Below are 21,052 nucleotides of genomic sequence, written 5' to 3'. Positions count from 1 at the left end.
TGAGCCACTTGCTCAAGGTCACACAGCTGATAAATGGCAGGATTAGGATTCAGACCCACATCTTCTAGCTCCAGAGACTTTATTCCTAAGCACTGCAACATGCTGCCTCTATAAGAAGTTTTTCTCATTCAGTAGTTTCTAATTCTTTTCTTTTATTCCTTGCACTTAGTACTTTTATCACGTTCCCTAATTTTTCCAAACTCTCAGCTCTCTGTGCAGGAGTCCTTTTTTCTCCTGTGACCTCTCTCTGCAGGAAATCTCTCTTCCTGCTTGCTCTCAGTCTTCTGCCAGAGCTGTCATCTTGGGAGGCTCTCACTACATCCACCTTTACCCAGACCTTGTTTTCTTCTTAGTTCACTCTTTAAAAATAAGCAAACTGGAGTTTTGTTTTCATGTAACCTCCCAGAAAAGGGAGATAGAAGATAAGTTTTCGAGCCCTTGCCTGTCTGAATCTCCTTTTTAACTTGACTTCACATTTGATAGTTTGGTTGGAATTAGCATTTGAGGTTGATATTAATTTTTCACAGAATTTGAATGCATTGTTTCACTGACTTCTAATAACCAATGTTACCTCTATGCCAGTCTGACTTTTGTTCCTTCCTGGGTGACCTACTATTACTATTTTCCACCTGTAAGTTTTCAGGGTCTTCAACTAATCCTCTGTGTCCTGAAGCTGCACAGTGATGTGCCCAGCAGTGGATCATGTCTCATTCATTCTGCTTAGACCTTGGAGCACACGTCTGTACTGTCCTAGTGGACAACATACTTGTAAGCTAATGAATATCAGCAGATAAAATATGTCAACAGACTAAAGGAAAATGGAAAACAGATAAAAGAGTGGTGACTGGAGACCCATGAAGTTCCCCTCTGTCTCTCTTATCTCGCATAGCCCAGCTTTTTGGTCTACAATTGGTATGTTTCGTTCACTTAATCTTCTACTTTTGTTATGATTCTTTTTGGCAATCAGATTCTTCCTTTAACAGATTCTTTTTTGTTCTCCAGTCTTTTTCTCTTTCACAGCATTCTCCTGTTTTTTGTTTTCTGAATGAAATAACTTCCCAGATCTCTCTGAGATTTGAATTTGGGAATTTCTTCCTATTAATTTCTCTTCTGTTCCCTTCATTATTTTTATTTCTTCTGGAGTCAGGTTTCCCCCTGTCTGTCCTTCTCTCTCTTGCATGTTGCAGAGTTTCCTCAAATGTCTGGTGATTGGCAGTTGACTGTATGCCTGCGGTAGGAAGGTTGCCTGGAAACTCCCATGGCTGGGGTTCACTCTAACCAGTCAGGGAGCCGGCGGTTACCCGGGGAACAGTGTGCTTCTGGCTCCGGCACCTGTTTGAGGGTCTCCTGGGCAGGTAGCCCCTCCCTTGGCTGCAGCCCCCCTGCAGGTATTCCAGGTTATAACTTGCTCCGTGTTATTTCTTTTTCTAAAATTTTATTTACTTTTTATTGAAGTATAGTTGATTTACAATGCTGTGCCAATCTCTGCTGTACAGCAAAGTGACTTGGTTCTATACATGTAGACATTCTTTTTTTAATATTTTTTCCATTATGATTTATCACAGGATATTGAACATAGTTCCCTGTGCTCTACAGTAGGACCTTGTTGTCTATCCATCCTATATATACTAGCTTGCATCTGCTAATCCCAAACTCCCAATCCATCCCTCCCCCCCCCACCCCCCACCTCTTGGCAACCACAAGTCTGTTCTCTGTGTCTGTGAGTCTGTTTCTGTTTTGTAGATAGGTTCATTTGTGTCATATTTTAGATTCCACATCTAAGTAATATCATATGGTATTTGTCTTTCTCTTTCTGACTTACTTCACTTAGTATGATGATTTCTAGTTGCATCCATGTTGCTGCAAATGGTATTATTTCATTCCTTTTCATGGCTGAGTAGTATTCCATTGTATATCTGTACCACATCTTCTCTATCCATTCATCTGTCGATGGACATCCATGGTTGCTTCCATGACTTGGCTGTTGTGAATAGTGCTGCTATGAACATAGCGGTGCACGTATCCTTTTGAATTATAATTTTGTCTGGATTATGCCCAGGAGTGGGATTGCTGGATCATATGGTAATTCTATTTTTAGCTTTCTGAGGAACTTCCAGACTGTTTTCCATAGGGGCCGCACCAACTTACATTCCCACCAACAGTGTAGAAGGGTTCCCTTTTCTTTTCTTTTTTTTTAATGTTTATTTATGTGTATTTATTATTTATTTTTGGCTGGGCTGGGTCTTCATAGCTGCGCTGTCTTTCTCTAGCTGTGGCGAGCGGGGGCTCCTCTTCGTTGCGGTGAGCAGTCTTCTCATTGCGGCGGCTTCTCTTGTTGCAGAGCATATGCACGCAGGCTTCAGTATTTATGGCTCACGGGCTCTAGAACGCAGGCTCAGTAGTTGTGGCCCATGGGCTTAGTTGCTCCGTGCCATGTGGGATCTTCCCAGAACAGGGCTCAAACCTGTGTCCCCTGCCTTGGCCGACAGATTCTTAACCACTGAGCCACCAAGGAAGCCCTAGGGTTCCCTTTTCTCCACACCCTCTCCAGCATTTGTTATTTGTAGACTTTTTAATGATGGCCATCCTGACTGGTGTGAGGTGGTACCTCACGGTAGTTTTGATTGGCGTTTTTCTAATAATTAGTGATGTTGAGCATCTTTTCATGTGCCTACTGGCTATCTGTATTTCGTCTTTGCAGAAATGTCTATTAAAGTCTTCTGCCCATTTTTCGATTGGGTTGTTTGTTTTTTTGTTATTGAGTTGTATGAGCTGTTTGTATATTTTGGAGATTAAGCCGTTGTGCTCTGCGTTCTTTCTTTACTCAACCTTTCCCTTTGCTTTCACCTTCCAAATTTGATTAGATGTCTTTTCCACAGAAGATGGCCCTCCTGTTCTCTCTCTTCACTGTTGTAAGTTTTTAAGTTCTGAAGTTGCCTTGAAATTTAATGAGATGCAGTGTCTGGAAGTAAAGGGAAAATAAACACACCCGTGTTTGTTCTGCTTCACCCGCTACCCTGCCCCAGGATTTTCCTCCTTGTTCAGCATTGTTAATGGAGCTATTCTGTGCGTGTCCGATGACATTCACTGTGTTCCTATCTAGAAATGCACTGCATATCTCTTACAGCCGATTGCGTTTCTTAGCCTGAATCACGATAGCCCCATTCTGCCGTACACGTCCCGGGTGGACTAGTGCCAAGCACCAGCACAGTCAAATCCAACAATAATGTATTTAATTAGAATCTTACAGAGAATGATTATTCCCTGTTCAGTGAATGCTTAGGTTTTATAGAGATGTCCCAGGGCTCCTTTCTCACTTGTGATAGATAGAAACGTTCTATGAACGTCTCATTTTAGTGTGTATTCCCAATCCTCCCTTTCACCAAATCCTTCTCCCACCCCAGTGGGCATCCTGTTCTGAATTGTTTGTGTTCGTTTTCTCTTGCTGGACACACTGTGTATCGACTTATCTTGAGCTCTTTGAGGACAGAGGCATCTCTTAATCGTTAACCCCCCACTGTACCTAGCACAGAGTAAGCACTCAGAAATAGTTGGTTCAGGACATGTCAAACCTGAGCTTTCCAGTACGGTATCCACCAGCCACGTGTGTCTCCTGAGCAGCTGAGATGTGGCTGGTCCAGACCTAAGTGTGTTACACGTATAAAATACATACTGGATTTCAAAGACAGTATAAAAGAAAAGAACGTAAAATATTTCACTAGTAATTCTAATATTGATCACCTGTTGTAATGGTAATATTTTAGATTTATTGACTTTAATAAAATATTTTATTGTAAAAAAGAGAAATGGCTGGTTGCATAGATGGGTGCATTCTTTGTGACTTCCCTCCTGCCTCATTCATGATAAGGGCACTGGTACCTTTAACACCAGTGCATCCCTAGTTAGTCTATTTTTATTAGGATGAATATATATATTTGCAACCAGGCATTATGACCCCTATATAATCATTATGCATACATTTCAAAATATTTATTGAGCACCTACTAAGTGCCAGAAACGGTGCTAGGTATTCAGACAGAAATGGTCTTTTCCTTCCTGCAGAGTCTGTCTGCTGGGGAGAGATTTTACAATAATTGCACACACAGATGGAGCATTTAAACTATGCTCAGTACATTGAATGGAAGATATGCAGAGCAGTGTGAGTGTCTAACAGGGAGAACTGACATAGATGGGGACGTTAGTGATGCTTGAACTAAGGTTGAAGAATGAGCAGTGGTTAACCAGGTGAAGAGAGGAGAGGATTCCATGCAGGGGGAACAGCGGGTACAAAGGCCTGGTGGTAGAAGGCAACAGGACAAGCACAAAGACAGGAAAATGGTCCAGCGCAGCTGGAGCTTAGACTGTGTGGAGAAATAGTGGAGCCAGAGCAGCCGGGACAGCAGACACGCAGTCAGACGTTTGATGCTGGAAAAGCGGGCACGTGTGTGTGTCAGAGAACCGTTTCCCATTCAGATGCTCTCTAGCTGATCCATCTGTCTGTGAGTCTCCTGAGGACACTGCAGCTGAGCTGAGCATCAGTGGAGCCAGTCGTACCGCGGTGGGTTCGACGCTACGGAGCACAGAGTGACAGAAGAGAACTGAAACTGAGCAGTGTTGGGACCGGGATAAATCTTTGTCTGCCAGCCCCCAGTCCCTGCCTCCCACTGGAAATTCAAGAAACCCTCAACTGATTCTTTGTCTTGAGTGTGCCCCACTCTGCTCAGAATTTCCTGTAATTAGGTTAGTGATGCCCAAACCTTCACTTACACATCCCCCGGGGAGGGAGACAGGAGAGGAGAATATTGGGTGCGGGTGTTATAGTTTAAAGTTAAAGTGGAATCACATTAATTTCTTCTTCTGAAACTACCTCAATGTCCTCTGAAATGAATGGAGATGCCCTGGGGTGTCAAGGGCCCAGGACTGACAGGTATCATCACACTGCATGTGTGTTTGGGGGCTTGGGCAGGGGTGACGATGCAGGACTGTCTGTACCTAGGAAGTCACAGCACAGATGTGTAGATGACAGGCCAGAGCTGACGGTCCTCTATTATCACTTCCTCTCTTTCTGATGTGGAGACTGAGGCGACATCTTTAGGGTCTTATAAGTGGCAGAACACAGACCAGAACCCAGGTCTCCAGTTCCCCAGAACCACACCCTGCCCAGGAAACCTCAGATTCCAGAAAGTTCTGTGGGATTTTATTACTGGGCCAATGTCCTTACTGTTTGGGGAGGAAAAAAAATCACAGAGTGTGGCCAAGACCCAGGTCAAATTTATTTTTTTAAAGCTTTTTACCAAAATTAAAAAAAAATTTTTTTTTTTTTGCTGCGTTGGGTCTTCATTGCTGTGCGTGGGCTTTCTCTAGCTGCGGTGAGCAGGGGCTTCTCTTGTTGTGGAGCACGGGCTCTAAGCTCGCGGGCTTCAGTAGTTGCGGTGAGTGGGCTCAGTAGTTGTGGCACGTGGGCTCAGTAGTTGTGGCTTGCAGGCTTTAGAGTGCAGGCTCAGTAGTTGTGGTGCACGGGGTTAGTTGTTCTGCGGCATGTGGGATCTTCCCGGACCAGGGCTTGAACCCATGTCACCTGCATTGGCAGGCAGATTCTTAACCACTGTGCCACCAGGGAAGTCCCCCAGATCAACTTTAGTGTGGAGCTTGGGGAGGGCCACTTTCCCTCTGGGGACATGGGTTACCTTACAGATGCAAGCTGAGCGCTGGACCAGGTGCAGATCTAAAACTCAGAATTAGCTTTTGGAACCAGCTTGCTCTCAGAATCCCTTTAGACAGAGTGTCCCTGGCCCTTTTCTCCTCTTGGGGCAGAAGCCTCGTTCACCTCTGTTTTACCCAACATAGAGCTTCCCTAGAACCAGGTCATCCTCTTTGGGTGGCGGGGTGGAGGTGGAGAGCAGCTAATTCACTCCAGGAGCCGAAGAATCAGGTGGCAACATTTTGAGCCCGACCTGCCCACCTCTACACAGACCACCATTCCTCTGCGGGCTGCTCGGGTGGGACACAGCGAGGCTAAGCCCAGAATTCTCAAACTGGTTATGCAAAAGATCCAGCAGTTCACTCTGGGTCTGCCTCCCGTTCAGAACCCTCCACAGCCCTGTTCCAAGTGGGGATCCAGCTGGGAGCTCCCAGGCTCCAGACGCAGCCCAGATGGTCTCTGTACACGCCTTACCTGTCTCCTTCGGTCTTTTTATCACGATCACAAATCCACCTACTTTCATCCTTCAGATCCCTTGGAATCTGCAGGCAGATATGATCCTATCCTCGCATTAGGCCACCATTTTTCCATCTCCTGTTTCCCCCCCAGTGGGTTTTCTTTTGCAGGTTAAACAGCTTTTGTTATTAGAGAGTGGTTTGGCCTCACCTTTCAGGTTGTGGGTCGTTCCTTCCAGAGAGGCGTGCACCATCCTTACGGAGCTCAAGTATGAAGGTGGCACCGAATGTGGTTTTGTGAGCGTGGCGTGACCTGCAGAGAAAGCCACGAAAAATGACTTCCTTTGTTTCGGGCTAACAGTCGTCTCTCTGCGCAGCCCAATACCACAGGTTTGGGGAAGTGTGCAGGTTCGGGATCTTCTTCTCCTGAGGCTGGCAGAGGGGCACAGAGGCTGGAATCTTGTGGCCATGCATATGCTGGCTTCATATCTCAGTAGAAAACTGTACACTTTAAAGATGAGAATCACAATTTAAGAAGCGAGTTAACGTTTTTTAGCCTCCAAACTTTGGTAAGGGTGGGTTGACATGATCTGGAGAAACTACAAGAAGAGCCTCATATTTGGTTGAAATGATTTGTAGAGAGCTTAGATACTGCTGCTTCCAATGGCATTCTCTCACACAGGACAGAATGTGCTAGATTGGCACGTGACTTCCTGAAACGTGCTGGGTTGCGTGGTGACAAGTCAACAGAGCAATGTACAAATCCCACGCAGCTAGTGGGACCTACTGCTCAGCCTTTTCACATTAGAACGTCCTTTTCAGGACTCTGCCTTAACCACAAATCTATCCAAGCTACCATGAGCTAGAGACGAAAGGAACAATTCTCTTCCTTGTTAAGAATTGGTCTTACAGACGCGACTTTTCCATTAAGATTCAAAAGCACCATCTGAAGAAGACATGGGAAGGGGTAAGTGGGTTGTGTAGATCTGGAAGACCAACTCTGGCTGTAACTCTGGATTTTCCCAAAGAATGAGAAGGCCCATGGTTTGTGAACCAGTATTTTCAAGTTTTACCTTCTACTCTGATGTTTAACATCTGGTGGTAGGCATTCTGGTCATGCCTAAAGAAATTGCTTGTGAGAAAACAATCCCACTGTAATCTTAAGCATCTATATAAAGACTGGGTGCAAGGTGGTCCTCGAGATTCAGCTAAAAGTTTGAGTTCACAGTGTCACACCTGAGCAAAGACGTCTAATGCTGTGTAGCAGTATTGTCATATTTTAAAGGATTCCAGTCTAACTGTATAATAACTTTCCAGTTTATCACCATTTAAAACTATTTTTAGTTGATGGGTAATACTTAAACAATTGTATCCTGTAATTACTCATCATTTTTGTCCGTGACTTAGGCATTTCAAAGGGTTCCTATATAGTTTAAATTTCTTGGAATGGATGCTTTTTCTGCAAAAAGGTCTATTATATAAATATCTTACTAGTATACTTAGTAGATAACACCAAATTTTCGTGTTCTATAAAAAATGGATATGCTAATTCCTCTCTCAATGTTTTCTCACTTTGTTAGAGTGAAAGAAAAGTCCCTTCTAGTTAGCTTTTTATAACTCAGAATTCAGCCAGGCAAAATCTGATTTCATGGAAGAATTTGGTCACATTGTGCTTCAAGCTTTCGATCAGCCCCAGCGTTGACTGGGTTCTGTTCTGGATCCAGTGCTGGCCTCCAACCAGCTCCACGTAGCAACCTTACTGAGCCCTCTCTCTCCTCCCCTGAACATCACCAAATGCTGACATCATAACCCCAGTGGGGTCATCAGAATCCTGCCACCCAACAATGAGCTTTTCCTGGAGTCTTTGCAGAGGGCACGGGTGAAAGGACAGTGGAGAAGGAGAGAAAATGGCAGTGGACAAGGCAGGTTGAGGGGCAAGATCAAGGAGGAAAGAGAGAGAAGGGTAAGGCTGGGATGGGGGCCAGCCATGCGTGTCCTAACAACAGCCCGTAAGCAGTGGCCTGGGCTGAGGGGAACTAGAAAACTAGGAGACAGAGGAAAATCAACCAGGAGGCCAGTGTTCCCATGAGCAGCGACCTCCAGATGAAATTAATGGACGTTGAATGGAGTCCTGCCAACACGTCCTCCAAGTGGGGAAGGTGAGGATTTCTGCTGGCAGTGAAGGTAAATGGCTGGTTTGCGGGGGTGGACACAACGGGGCATCAATCCCCACACGACACGTCCAAACGTCCCCCATGCTGGCTTCTCAGCCACTGAACCCACAGAAGAATGGCATCAGTGGCAGAAATCTGGGGACACGACACGTCCAAACGTCCCCCGTGCTGGCTTCTCAGCCGCTGAACCCACAGAAGAATGGCATCAGTGGCTGAGATCTGGGGACACTAGAGCCGTATCACGAGACTCTTGGGGTCTCAATTCTACCTTCTGTGAATTGGTTTGCTCTGGGCTGTTACACGGGTTTCCTCATTTGTTCAGTGTCACGGATTGCCTTCTTGTGGAGTTCTTTGAAGAATGGTAAACCATGGTGCATTATTTATACAAATATTTTCCAATATTTTATCTTAATGGGAAATGCAAAGGAAATGCCATTTAGATGTACGTGCAGGCATGTGATACTGAGAGTATTTTCAGGGAGTCCTGCAAGTTGGTGCCTAATTCTCATTAGAAGGACGAAGCAATAGGGACAGGAGCTTCGATTCGCAGACCAGGACCCAAGCAGAGCCCACAGCACCCCTGTGAATAGGTGACTCTGCCTTTTCCCTCCAGCCCCTCCTGGCTCCCTCCTCCTCCCCTTGGTATAGGCGCAGAGCAGCTAGTCATGAATATATCAGCACACAAGCATTTATAGGAGGTGCAGTTTCGTTGGGATTTAAGAGAGTGGTTTCTTTCTTTGTTTTTGTTATGTTTCTGAGTTGGGATAGGGTGGTAGCCACAGACCTCTCCAAACAGCCAGCTTGTGTGGACAGACACCCACACCAGGGTCCCAGCCGGGAAACAGGCAAGCACAGCTCCCGAATCACTTTCTCTCCCTGGTCTCTTGCCCTTCTTTAATGGATGATGGCAGAAACAAATGAAAAATCCGGTTTTCTACATCCAAGAAGGATTTCACTTCCAGGGAAGTTCTAAGCGCTCTCATTTCACAGCCTGGGGCAGGACTTATCCCACCCGGAGCCAGTGTGGGGATTAGTGGTGTTACCTGAGAAAACCCGAGGAGTTTGGAAAGGTGCTGTCCCTTCATCCGTTCTCCGTGACAACTGATGCCTGATCATTGCTTGACCCCGGAACTGGATACCTAGACCATCGCAGAAGCCGCCTACCTCTACCGTCTTCTGCCGCCCAGCCTTCCCGCCACCCCGCATGGCCAGCCCACCCTGGCCAGATTCATTTCCATAAAATGGAGGTTTCATAACATTTCCCTCCCTGCTTATAAGCTTTTAGTGGTTCTCCAGGGCCTTCAGTTTAAAGCATCATTTGCAGTGCCATTCTTTTCGCAGTAGGCGAATGTTCACTTTAATTGTAATTCTAAATTACTTACTTTCGCGTTAACAGAGATATTTCATAAACCAAAAAGAACCAAGTATTATATATTTTTTAATGGTTAATGTGACTCAAAGAATTTTTATTAAAAAGGGATCAAGAGCTGGTTGAAATTCTCACCATAAATATAAAATATCTATTGCTATCTTTATCCACAGTGAATTCAGATCTAAGCTTCCCGAAGAGCTGTACTCTCTAATATAATAGGGATGACAAGTACTTGACAGCCACGCTCAAAGCACGGGCTTGACATAAAGCGAGGTGGTTAAAAACACCAACTATAATACGAGGCTGCACTTGAGGCCATGACGTGCTGGTCTCAGCCACTTGCCCATATTAACTGCTCAACAAACCCACGAGGATATTCGCTCTTTGATAACCTGCACGGCAAATCCCCAACACGTTTCTGACTTGCCCACTGCCAAAACTTCGATAAACTTGTCTTTCCACATTTACCTGCAGCCCTTCCTCCCACCCCTGCAAAATCCCCTCTCTATTCATTTCCACTGCTTGTTATGCAATGATCCTTCAAGGTCTGGATCAGACCCCATCTGCTTAAGTAAATTAAGCACAGCCTGTAGCACCTTTTTCCACCCAGAACTCTCCCAGCACTCCTCCCTAACTCCTTGGGCCTTTGGGTCTTTGCCAATCATTTGGCAATATCGAACCAGTCATCTATTTTTTCTCAAGCTAAGCTGCAGAATTTATTCAAATGTCGCCAGTTTTTCTGCCAATTACTTTTTCTGTTCCAGGATCGAGTCCAGGATCCTCAATGGCATTGAGTTGTCCTGCCTCCTCAGTCCCCTCCGGTCTGTGACAGTTCCTTGGTCTCGCCATGTCTTTCACTATCTTGACACTTTTGAAGGGTACTCATCAGTTACTTTGTTGGAAGTCCCCTAGACGTGGGTGTTTTTTCAGGATCAGATAAAGTTGTTCTACTGTTGGGAAGAAGGTTACAGAGGGGACACGCCTCCTCAGTGCATTCCATCAGGGGCACGTGGTGTCACTGTGCATCACCTAAGATGTTAACCTGCATCCCCTGGTTAAGGTCATGTCTGCCAGGATTCTCCACTGGCTCTCCTGCGTGGTTTCTGATGAGAAATACGCTGTAATTCATATCTTGTTCCTCTGTGTAATTTCTTTTCTCAGGCTGCCTTTGAGACTTTCTCTTTCCTTACTTTTCAGTGGTTCAATATGATATGCCTATGTTCATGCGTGTGTGTGTGTGTGTGTGTGTGTGTGTGTGTGTGAATATGGTTGCTTGGTGATCTTTGAGATTCTTGGATCTGTGGTTTGGTGTCTCTCACTCATTTTGGAAAATTCTAGGCCATAATTTCTTTAAAGATTTCTTCTGCCTAGCTATCTCACTCTCTTCTTCTGGCATTTGCTACATGAATGCTAGACAATGTTTGACATTGACCCACCACTGCAGATGTGTATTTCTTTCTTTTCTCCTCCCTTTTACTCTTTGTGTTTCAGTTTGGCTGTTTCTGGTCACCTTACTTCAGCTTCCCTGATTCTTTCCTCACTATGTTGAGTCTATTAACGAGCCCACTGAAGACAGTCTTCATCTTCATTACTGTATTTTCCATTTCTAGCATTTTCCTTAGATTCTTATAGTTTCCATCTCTCCAGTGAACTCATCTGATCTTGCATATTGTGTACCTTACACATTAGAGACTTTACCCTATACATCAGATTTAAAAAATGCAAGTCAGATAATTCCAACATCTGTGTCACATCTCATCTCTTATTGTTACTGTCTCTTGGAAGCGTGTTATCTCGCCTATTCATGTGTCTCCTCGTTTTTTCTTGAAAGCTGGACATCCTGGTAGAACTGTAGAAACTTAGACAAATTGCTTTTAATCTCTAGAAATGGACCCACTTTTCCTCCTGGCAGGCCCTTAGCATGGGGGTGGGAGTTAACCTGGGTAGAAGTTGGGCTGGGCTTGAGGTTCCTTGTTGCTATGGTTACCCTCAGTGCACTGAACCCTTCAAATTCCTGTGGGAACACCTTGTGTTTCAGGGTGTGGTTTGCCCAAGAAATACTTGCCTGACTCTCAGCTTCAGACCTTCCCTTTGCACTGGGCCCCACAGAGGGTCCCTTTGCCTGTTATTCTTCCTCTCCCTGCTGTTCTTGTTACCCTGCTGTTGTTCCTGTTACAGCTCGGAGGTGTGGGGTGGCGGAGGGAGACGTTCTCTGTTGTTCTGACTAAGTCCCAGTGGCTGCCTCCCGTCCTTGGTTCTCCGAGGTCTGGCTGCCTTGGTTCCCCTGTCCCTGAGCAGCAGATCGAATAACGACCAACATTTTTAAGTAGTAATGAGTGTCTAGGATATTTCTCAATGTCGTCAACAACTTTGTTGCGCTGTGAAAATATTTGTGATCTGTAGTTGGTGGCGCTGGTTGCAGGAACTGTTGCTACCATTGTGTGTTGTTGCCCTACATTCATAATTGAAGGGAACGCTACTAAATGTGAGAAGTTAGTGAAATGAAGATTTAATTTTTTCCACATCGAACTCGTGAATGTGTGCTTTCTCTCCGTGGATCCTCTGGACTCCTAGCATGCTTTGAGAGAGAACTTGCGGGATGAGGGGTGGACGGCAGTAACCACATGACCTGTGACCAGAAGCAGATCGTAGAGCTTCTCTCGTGAGTTAACCTTGGCTGCCGCACACCGCGTGCTTCCCTGTGCTGCTCGGGGAACCAAGGGGCAGGAAGGCCACGTCCTGAGGACAGCCAGGCCGGTGCTGGGACACAATACACTACCAAACGTAAAATAGCAGCCGCATCGCACAGGGAGATCAGCTCGGTGTTCTGTGACCGCCTGGAGGGGTGCGATGGGGAGGGTGGGAGGGAGGGAGATGCAAGAGGGAGGAGATATGGGGATCTATGTGTATGTATAGCTGATTCACTTTGTTATACAGCAGAAACTAACACACCATTGTAAAGCAATTATACTCCAATAAAGATGTTAAAAAAAAAGAGAAAAGATCAAAATCTCCACCCAGCCCAGAAAACCTCCACAAAGGGAGATGACAAAGAAATGCGTTTAATTATCGAATAAGCATGAAACCAGGCCATCCAATAAGAGGCTGCAAAGACATGAAGGGATTTCACATGTTCATGTAGGCAGGCTGACATGTGTTCTCAGGTTAAACGACAACCAGTCCTCAGTAAGAGGACCTGACAGCACCATTTGTCACACACGGTTCACCTGGTAACGGGGTGGCCATCTGTGTTAGCTTATTGCCTTTATCCAAAGGAAAAACGAAACTTCTAGTTCCTTTGTGACAAGAGCTAGTTTTGCACCGTGGAGTGAGGCAGGACACCTGCCGAAGTTAGGCGCCTGCCCTCCCAGGGACGCTGGGAGACGGGGGCGGGGTGGGTGGGTGGGTGGGTGGGGGGCATCTTTCTGTTTACATTTCTGAGAGGTGGCTGCCAGGTGCTAGGAATATTTCTGAGTTGTACAGGTGCCCAGAGGCTTATTTAGCTTTTAGAAAGATTTACTTTTTAAGATTTACTCTCAAAGGGGCAGAGAAAGAATGTGTAGTAAGTTTCCAATAGTAAACGTGCTAAGGAGAGGGGGGAGGGGCAGGCAACCTCTTTCCCTTGTCGCACCAGGGAAGATGGAATCTTGTCTTGGTTTGTACTGACCGTCACACCAGAAAGGAGCAGTTGAGTCACAGCTCCGTACTTCCTTCCACAGAACGGAAGGGACGAAGGGTGGAGAGAGAGGCCAGAGGTTTACTGAGGCAGCGTTCCCATGGGTGCCAGAGGAGGCGATGTGGACGTTCCATCATCTTTGATGCTCCTCGTAGGTGCATGTCATTTTGCTCAGGTGTGATGTTAATGTTCTGCTTTGGGTTAAGGGAAAATTGAATTTAGTCCTCCTAAGCACAAAGGAACGTGTGCTTTAAAATCCAGGAAATTGACTTTAAGTCTCCGGAGTGGTTAATCCCTCTCCCAGGCTAACTAAACCTAGCCGATCAATTCAGCAGTCATTCAGCGTCTCCTCTGAGACCTCCCTGGGGGCCCAGCATGCACTGGACACCATGGAAGAGAGACGGGTATGAATTCATTCTTGCATTCAAACTGGGGAGTCAACGCCACATTTGAGCCACAGGGCACGAGCTCCCCACTTTCCCACATGCCTTCATGGGGCCTTTCCACGTGCTGGTCCTTCGGCCTGAGATATCTCCTCCCACTCACACTTCATCGGTTAGGAGTCTTCCCCAACCTGAAGGCCCAAAACGTGATACTGTGTTCCGTATCAGGCTTCTAAGTGTTCAAACTAAATAATAATAATAATAGTAGTAGTAATTATCATTACTATTATAAAACTCACCAGAGTGGACCATGTATATTGTGCCAGGCATTGCACTAAGTACTTTAGATCATTTATTCCTTCAAACAGCCCGTGAAACAGATATTTCACCCCAGTTCAGTAGAAAAGGAAACTGAGGGTCAGAGAGGTCAAGATCACATAACTAGCAAGAGGTGAAGCTGGGATCAGAGCCCAGCGTGGAGCCCCTCGCCCTGGCGTCTCCCATCAGGCTTGATCCGGTCTTCTCCGCTCTTCCATAGCACCTGCTTCTCTTCCTCCCTCAGTTCCCCCTGACATCAAGGCTCGGATGTTTTACAGACTTACGGAGGCCTTGAAGGAAGGTGCCACGTCTGGCTCACGGCTCGCTCTCCTACAGTGTCGAGCACTGTGTCTGGGGTACGCGAGGTGATGGAAAAGGGGATACGAGCAGAACTGGGGAGCACTGGACCAGGGATGGACAAGCAAAGGTAGTCATTCCTATCATGTTAGTGACCTGCGACTTTGTACTGTAGGTTGGGAGATGACCCGAGTCAATACAATTTCTCCCTTGAAATTTTGGGGTTAGGGGAACTGAGGTAGGTGGTCATGTGAAGGAAAGAGCTACCTGGTGAGCTGTGTGTAGGAGGCAACCCTGGAGAGGAAGCAGAGGAAGCAGCTGGGAGAGGGGAAGGGGGCAGAGCTAAGCACGTGGAAAGACAGTGAGGGACAGAGAGAAATCTGCCATAGTTCAAGGCCCATTGCTGGAATCCCTGGCCCCTTTCAGTGTATCATGCTCCATACACACACACACACACACACACACACACACACACACACACTCACACTCACACTCACTCACTCTACTTGAGTTGTCTTGTATGGGTTCTGTTATAAGGACATTTAGAAGGAACATAAATGACATGTTGACCCTTGGCACAGGGTGCTGGGAGAGGAGATGGTGGGCTTTGAGAGAGGGAAGGCCAGCCGGCCAGGGTACAGGATGAAGGGAAGTGGACTCGGAGAACACTGGGTTGTAAACGTGACTGTGCACTTGAATCTCATGGGGAGTTCTGCAGTGTACCGATGCCTGGGTCCTGCCTCCAGAGACTGTGGTTAGTTGATGTGAATGCTGGTCTGGGCATCGAGAGTTTTAACAGTTCCCCAGGTGATTCTAATATGTGAGAAGTTTTCGTGGCTGGTCTGGGCATCCAGAGTTTTAGCAGTTCCCCAGGTGATTCTAATATGTGAGAAGTTTTCGTGGTAAACACTGCTTTACTGTGTTAGGGGTGGGTGAGAATGTCCAATTCGGAATAATTTTACTTATTCTCAGAACAAGAGATGATGAGAGCGATGACTTGAAGTCCTTGAGTATAGAGTGACTTTCCTCAACCAACCCCAGGTTCTAGGTCAACATTAAAGAAGTTGTGTTTAGTTAGGCTCCAGGCAACGAGCAGATGCCAATGTGCCTGGCTATTGGCGAGTTTAAATGCTGCATATTTACAGATATGAGAATTTGTTAGCAAATCCTGTCCCTTCTCCTTTCTTAATTGTTTGTTTAGAGACGACAAAGGATTATATCAGTTAGCATTGGAGATTTTATCTCAACTGGGTGCAAACAAAGGTCTATCAGCTGAAAATTCTAGTAGCTGAGCAATGACCTTGGGGCTGGCCCTGAGCCCACGGCCTGTAACGGGTTGCACAGCGTCTTCTTGCAGGAAGCTGATTTTATCCTGTAGCCAGCTTCCCTCAGTGAGGTCAGAGGCTGGACCACTATGTTTAGCTTTGGGGTCCAGGTTTCTGGTGGGGCTCCACCTTCATGATTTCATCTACAAGCCTAATTCCCTCCCCATCCCAAATGCCATCAGTTAGGGCTTCAACATATAAATTTGGGGGGGATATAAACATTTAGTCCGTAGCAGATGCATTTCCCAGTTGAATTCCAAATATGTTTTCTTCTCAGGTAGATTCATCTGGTATGGCCTTGCCAATGATTAACATACCAGTCACCAGTCACTGTCCCAGGTTCCCTAAGTGGCCTCACTCCTGCCACCTCATCTCTCCTCTTCCCTTCACCTCCCAACCTTCTCCAGAATCCAGCAGGACCCTGCTCTGCCGTGCTACATGTCTGTTCTCATTGGCAAATGCCTGTCTCAGACCAAACAGAGTGACTGTCAGTCCCAGGCCTGGCAAAGGAGAGACACTTGTTCACTATAAGGCTGGGGTAAAAACAGGGAGGGAGGAAGGCTATAGAGCGAAACTCAGACATTTGGTGTGTGTGACGTATACACCAAAGGACATACCTTCCGAGGTGTGAGGGCTGCTTCATAGAGACCTGGGTTCTGCAGGCCTGGCTGTGGAGGAGGAAGAGAGAACGATGTAGTTTCCTAGCAAAAATGTATTTCTTGTCCTCACCTGACTCTTTAGGAATCTCCCCCATGCGGCCAGGGGAGAAAGGATGTCCCAGCCCCTCTTGATCACCGGGATGCAGGCGGGGAGCCACTGCCCGGGGTGGTCAAGGGACTTGGCGTGCTCCCCCTCCCCCATCAGAGGCCAGCGGTGCAGGGCCGGGGCGGGGGGTGTCTTCCTTCAAGCCCTGCAGGTGCCAGCCCGCTCTGCACAGGCTGGCCTCCTCCCGTCGGTCTGCTCCGGCACACCCGGCCTAGAGCAGTGCACGTTAGCGCCTGCCCCTCTTCCTCTGGGGCCGGGCAGGTCAAGTCCCGCAGCCATGTCCAACCGGTCAGTTCCTGGTGGCACTGAATAGGGTCACAATTTTTATGTGTATCTGTGCCATCGACCGACATTACTGCCCCCAACCGAACACTCAACAGAGGACAGACGCCGCGACTGGCCTGGTCCCCGCTGGAGCCCCCAGCGCTCAGCATGGGCACAGGGCGGCACTCAACACATGAATACTGAATGACGGCGGGGAGACAGACGGGGCTGGGGCTTGCGGGGGTGGTGACTGCTCTCCATGCCAGGCAGTGTGGCCCGCCGGCCAGTGGGGGACCTGCGTCTCCCTCTGCCCTGAGGCTGGGGGCTCTCCTTGCTTCCCTGCTGCACGGGGTGCCTGAGTCCCATGAGTCTTGGACTCTGCCCAGCGCGTGGCCCAGGGGAGGGTGCACTGTGCTGTCTAATTAATGTATCTGTTAGGGTGAATTAGGGTGGTGTGGCCTTCAAGCTGTGGCCAATTGTCAGCCGCTCCCCTTAATCTCCCTGCGACTTCTTTTGCCCTCTTGGATGCCTCAGCCTTCATCTATGATCCTCCCCCTAATTTGGGGGTGGGCCCTCTGTGCTTTGGTTCCAAGCATTCGCTCACCCCTGGTGTACCCTCCCTCCTTCTCCTGTGGAACCCAGGACCTCTCATACCTGCCTCTTCCCCCAAGAAACTCGCTTTGGTTAGCCCACCCACGGGCACCCCGCTGGATTGGGACCCACTCCACCTCTGGTGGATTTCCACACTGCTCTGTGCCCTGCCCTCCGAGGGGGCGGCGCAGCACTGGGTGGTCCCTGGTTCCCATCTGATTCTTGAGGCCTCGAGCAAGGGAGTGCCTGTGCAGAAGGCCTCCAGCCAAACCCCGGCCTTGCATCCTACAGAGATTCCCTCCCTCCCTAGGAGACCAAGTCAGGCACCAGAGATAAAGTATAGCCCTCTGGGGGAAATTGGTTGTTCTTTCTCTGGTATCTTTTCTGCCCTGGGCATTTACAGAACTAACCACTGTTGTCACTGTCAGGAGATGAGTCAATTGCACACCCACCTGTATTGTTTCATGAGACTCAGGTGAAGAGGGGCGAGCCGTCACTCTCCTGTCTCCCCTCCCCCTTGCAGAGCCCTTTCAATTGTGTAGGTAGTTAATCTGGAAAACTTCAGAATTCCCAGGATTGTTATTGTCACTGGATAGAAGGATGGAGATTTCCAGCTGGAATAGGGCGGCTTAGATCATTCTCGTCGCTTTTCTATGTAGAGAAGAGTTCTGACAATCGAGGAGTTGTAATTGTTTAGCCTTACACATCATCAGCCTTCTCTAGGTGTCCCTCCTAGGAGGAAAGTCAGCAGCCTGCCGGGTCTTGAGGCTGGGCAAGCCGGGCAGTCTCTGTATCACAGCTGGGCTAAGCACTGAACAGATCCTGGGAACCACCACTCCTTAATGTATACGGTTCTAGAACTTCAAAATCTTTCAAGTTAGCAAAGGCCATGTATTTCACGTGATGGCCATTTCCATCCTCAAAGTGGACCTGCCTCCGATTTTCCAGATAGTGAAACCGAGTCTGAGTCTTTTTAGGATCGAGGGTGCTTGCATCGCTTTGCCCTGGCATCACTCCTCCCTCCAGAGGCTGGAGCAAGTTTACGCATCCCGGTGGTTTCCTTCTCCTCTTCCGAGTTGGGCTGAAAGCGGCAGGTCCAGGGATTGGCCCAGGGGATCACCTCAGCTGTCCTGGCTGAGTCACAGCTGGGTGACTGCTTGGTTGCAGACCGCACAGCAAGGGCCCTCCCAGGGGGACTCCAGCCAGGGCAGGATCAGCAGGGCAGAGGGCTTTCGTGAATCCAGCTCAGTTTATACTGAAACGTGATCTAGTGTCTTCTCCTCATTGCTTGTTGGAAACAAATTCTCCCTGCAGAGTCTGGACTTGTTTAGATGCAGTGGAAATAATGGGGATAGCAGAGAAAGATAGCAGATGACCCTAAACTTCTACCTAGAGCCAGCCGGCTTCTTCAACGAGCACCAGAATCCTTCCCCTTCCCGACATGTCTGGGTTGGCTGGAAAAAATCCCAGTCTTAGAGTGGCCAGAAGTGCGCTCGCATTTCCTTCCGAGCCCGCATCTTCCGTCTTCCTTCTGCATCTCAGTAAAGAGCACTAAGGTAGGCGAGGAGGGAGGGGGCGGGCTGCCCCGGCACTTCCTGCGAGGGAGGCTCTGTCGCCTGGGGCCGGGCGGGCCCTGAAAGCAGCCGAGTGGCTCGAGTCTCGTGAGGCCCCTTGCGCCGCCCCGCTCGCCCCGCCCCCGGGGGCCGGGCCGCGCAGACCGGGAGCGCGAGGCGGGCTGGGTGTTTGCATACAAAGGCGGCCAAGAGTGCGGCGCCGCAAGGTGAGTACCAGCCTCCCCGCCGCCAGCCTGCCGTGTCGAGCCTCCGTGGAGCCCCGGCCAAACCCCGGCCGCCGCCGAGGTAGGGGCCACAGCCTCTGCGGGGCCAGGCTGGGCAGGGCGGGGCACCGCCCGGGGGCGGGGGGCGCGGTCGGGCCGCTGCCGGCCGGGGGATGCGGGACGACGTGATGCCCGGGGACCACACTCTGTCCCCGCGGCCCTTTCGGGGCAAGTGTTTCAGGGAGGGAGGCGGAGAACAGGCCCAGGGACCCGGCGGCCTCGTGAGCTTCCCTCGGGCCTTCTCCCAAAGGGCTGACCTTGATCGGCATGGCGAACTCGAGGGGTGGCCGCGGGACTCCGTCCTGGCAGGACGTGTGGGTAGTACTTGGGCGGCAAGCAGCCCTTGCTTAGCGCCGGGGACTTTTATGAAACTGGTCGGGGAGGTGGGGGTGGGTTATTTGGGATTCCTGCTTTGCTGTTGAGGAAACAGGCTCGGGGAGGTTGACTTACGTGCCCAAGGTCACACAGCTGCCGGGTGGCAGGCTGAGCCCGGGTTGGAATCCTGGTTCTCGGATTACATACAGTCTGGTCCCTCCTCTGCCAGCTTCTGTGCACCTTTCCTGCAGCCTGCTGGGTGCTAGGCCTTCCATCAGATGCCCCTGCGAATAATTTTATTTTGGGGAAGGTGGGGAAAATGTAGGATGAAAAGTAGTGTTTGGGAAATACCTTGAAGAGCCGCGGAGCAGGGGTGTGTATAGATGCCCGGCTGGTCATTTGCGTGGAGGGTAGTGGCTGGAGAACGCAGATGTCAACCCGGTTTTGACCAACAAACAGGAACTTGACTAAAACAACTGGCCGTGTTAATTCAGAGAATTTTTAGAGCCCAGTAGTTTGGAGGAGTTTTTTGGAGACATGAGCTTATCAGCTGTTTTTATGGGAGGGGGCGGGTAATGGGGGGGTGCTTGTGAAATTTACTGTTTGTCCCTGTTCTGTAATTTGGGTCTTATGAGTTAAAGTAAGCAGTTGCGGAAAGTACAGCAACTGAGAAGTAAACACACACGTACGCGTCTTCCCCCCAGAAATGGTGGAAATCTAAGAGTTTGTCTTCCGGTTCTGTATTTTGATAATGCTTCGTTCACATCTGTTTTATTATCGAGTGTTTTTGTGTGTGGGTGTGTGGTTGGAGCTTTTATGTGTGTTTGTGTGGAGGGCTGTATGGCGTGGAGCCAGGCCTGGACAGAGCCCTGGACCTGAACTTAGTGGGCCTGGAGACCTGGGCTCTCGTCTGGGTTCTGCGTTAGCTTGGCAGTGGGGCCCTGCCCAGGTGCCTTCACCATCCCGGGTCTCAGTTGCCCCAAATCTCAGCACTCTGGGAAAGAATGGCTGCAGAGGGCAAACCTGCTGAGTCTTGTCGCAAGGGAGAGAACTTGGGCACTCGGGTGGGGCACCGACGGATCTCCTGGTCTTGAGGGGACCTCGGAGAGGCTGGGAAGTCTGCCCTGGGAGGGGGTAGTGTGGCCAGCCTGGCCAGAAGGAAGTCTGTAAGGCTGCCCCCCACCCAGTCAGCTGTGTTCAGGGCCCTGGACCAGAGGGCGGGGTGGAGGGCAGGAGATGGAGAGAGATTTCAAAGGAAGGGCCTGAGGCCTATGGCGCACAGGCTGGTGCAAAGAACTTGGCTTTGTAGTTTCACCCACTTGTAACTGGGGCCAAAGACACATTCTCTCGAGTGTCTCTTGAGTGTTTCCTCTCCTAGGCAATGAAGAGAGAATCACACCCATTTGCAAGTTATGGTAAACGTGTTCACTGAGATACACAAGAGCCCCTGGGAAAAAATGCGGGGTCCCTGTGGTCACTGTTATTTTAAGGGAGGAACGCAGGGTGCCAGTGAGGAGGGCTAATTGTGGAGTTGGGACAGTCCTGCCTGACTCTGGCCTCTGGGCTGTGAATCAGCGCT

The 21,052-nt window shown here is 48.8% G+C and overlaps 1 protein-coding gene and 1 long non-coding RNA gene across 4 annotated transcripts in view; one reads left to right on the top strand and one right to left on the bottom strand.

Moving 5' to 3' along the window:
• The window catches only part of LPIN1 (lipin 1), a 123,011-nt gene that overhangs the window by 35,815 nt on the left and 66,144 nt on the right, over positions 1 to 21,052 (top strand). The gene's annotated exons all lie outside the window — the stretch shown is intronic.
• On the bottom strand, positions 4,022 to 19,137 carry LOC117203260 (uncharacterized). The gene is made up of 4 exons (XR_004485950.2): positions 17,774 to 19,137; positions 16,319 to 16,369; positions 6,368 to 6,469; positions 4,022 to 5,578 (listed from the first exon to the last, which is right to left on the bottom strand). It is a non-coding gene; the product is annotated as an uncharacterized LOC117203260 (long non-coding RNA).

Source organism: Orcinus orca, chromosome 13 (genome assembly GCF_937001465.1).
Source record: "Orcinus orca chromosome 13, mOrcOrc1.1, whole genome shotgun sequence".
NCBI lineage: Eukaryota > Metazoa > Chordata > Mammalia > Artiodactyla > Delphinidae > Orcinus > Orcinus orca.
The sequence above is the reverse complement of the archived record's forward strand: the minus strand, read 5'-3'. Positions and strand labels throughout refer to the sequence as shown.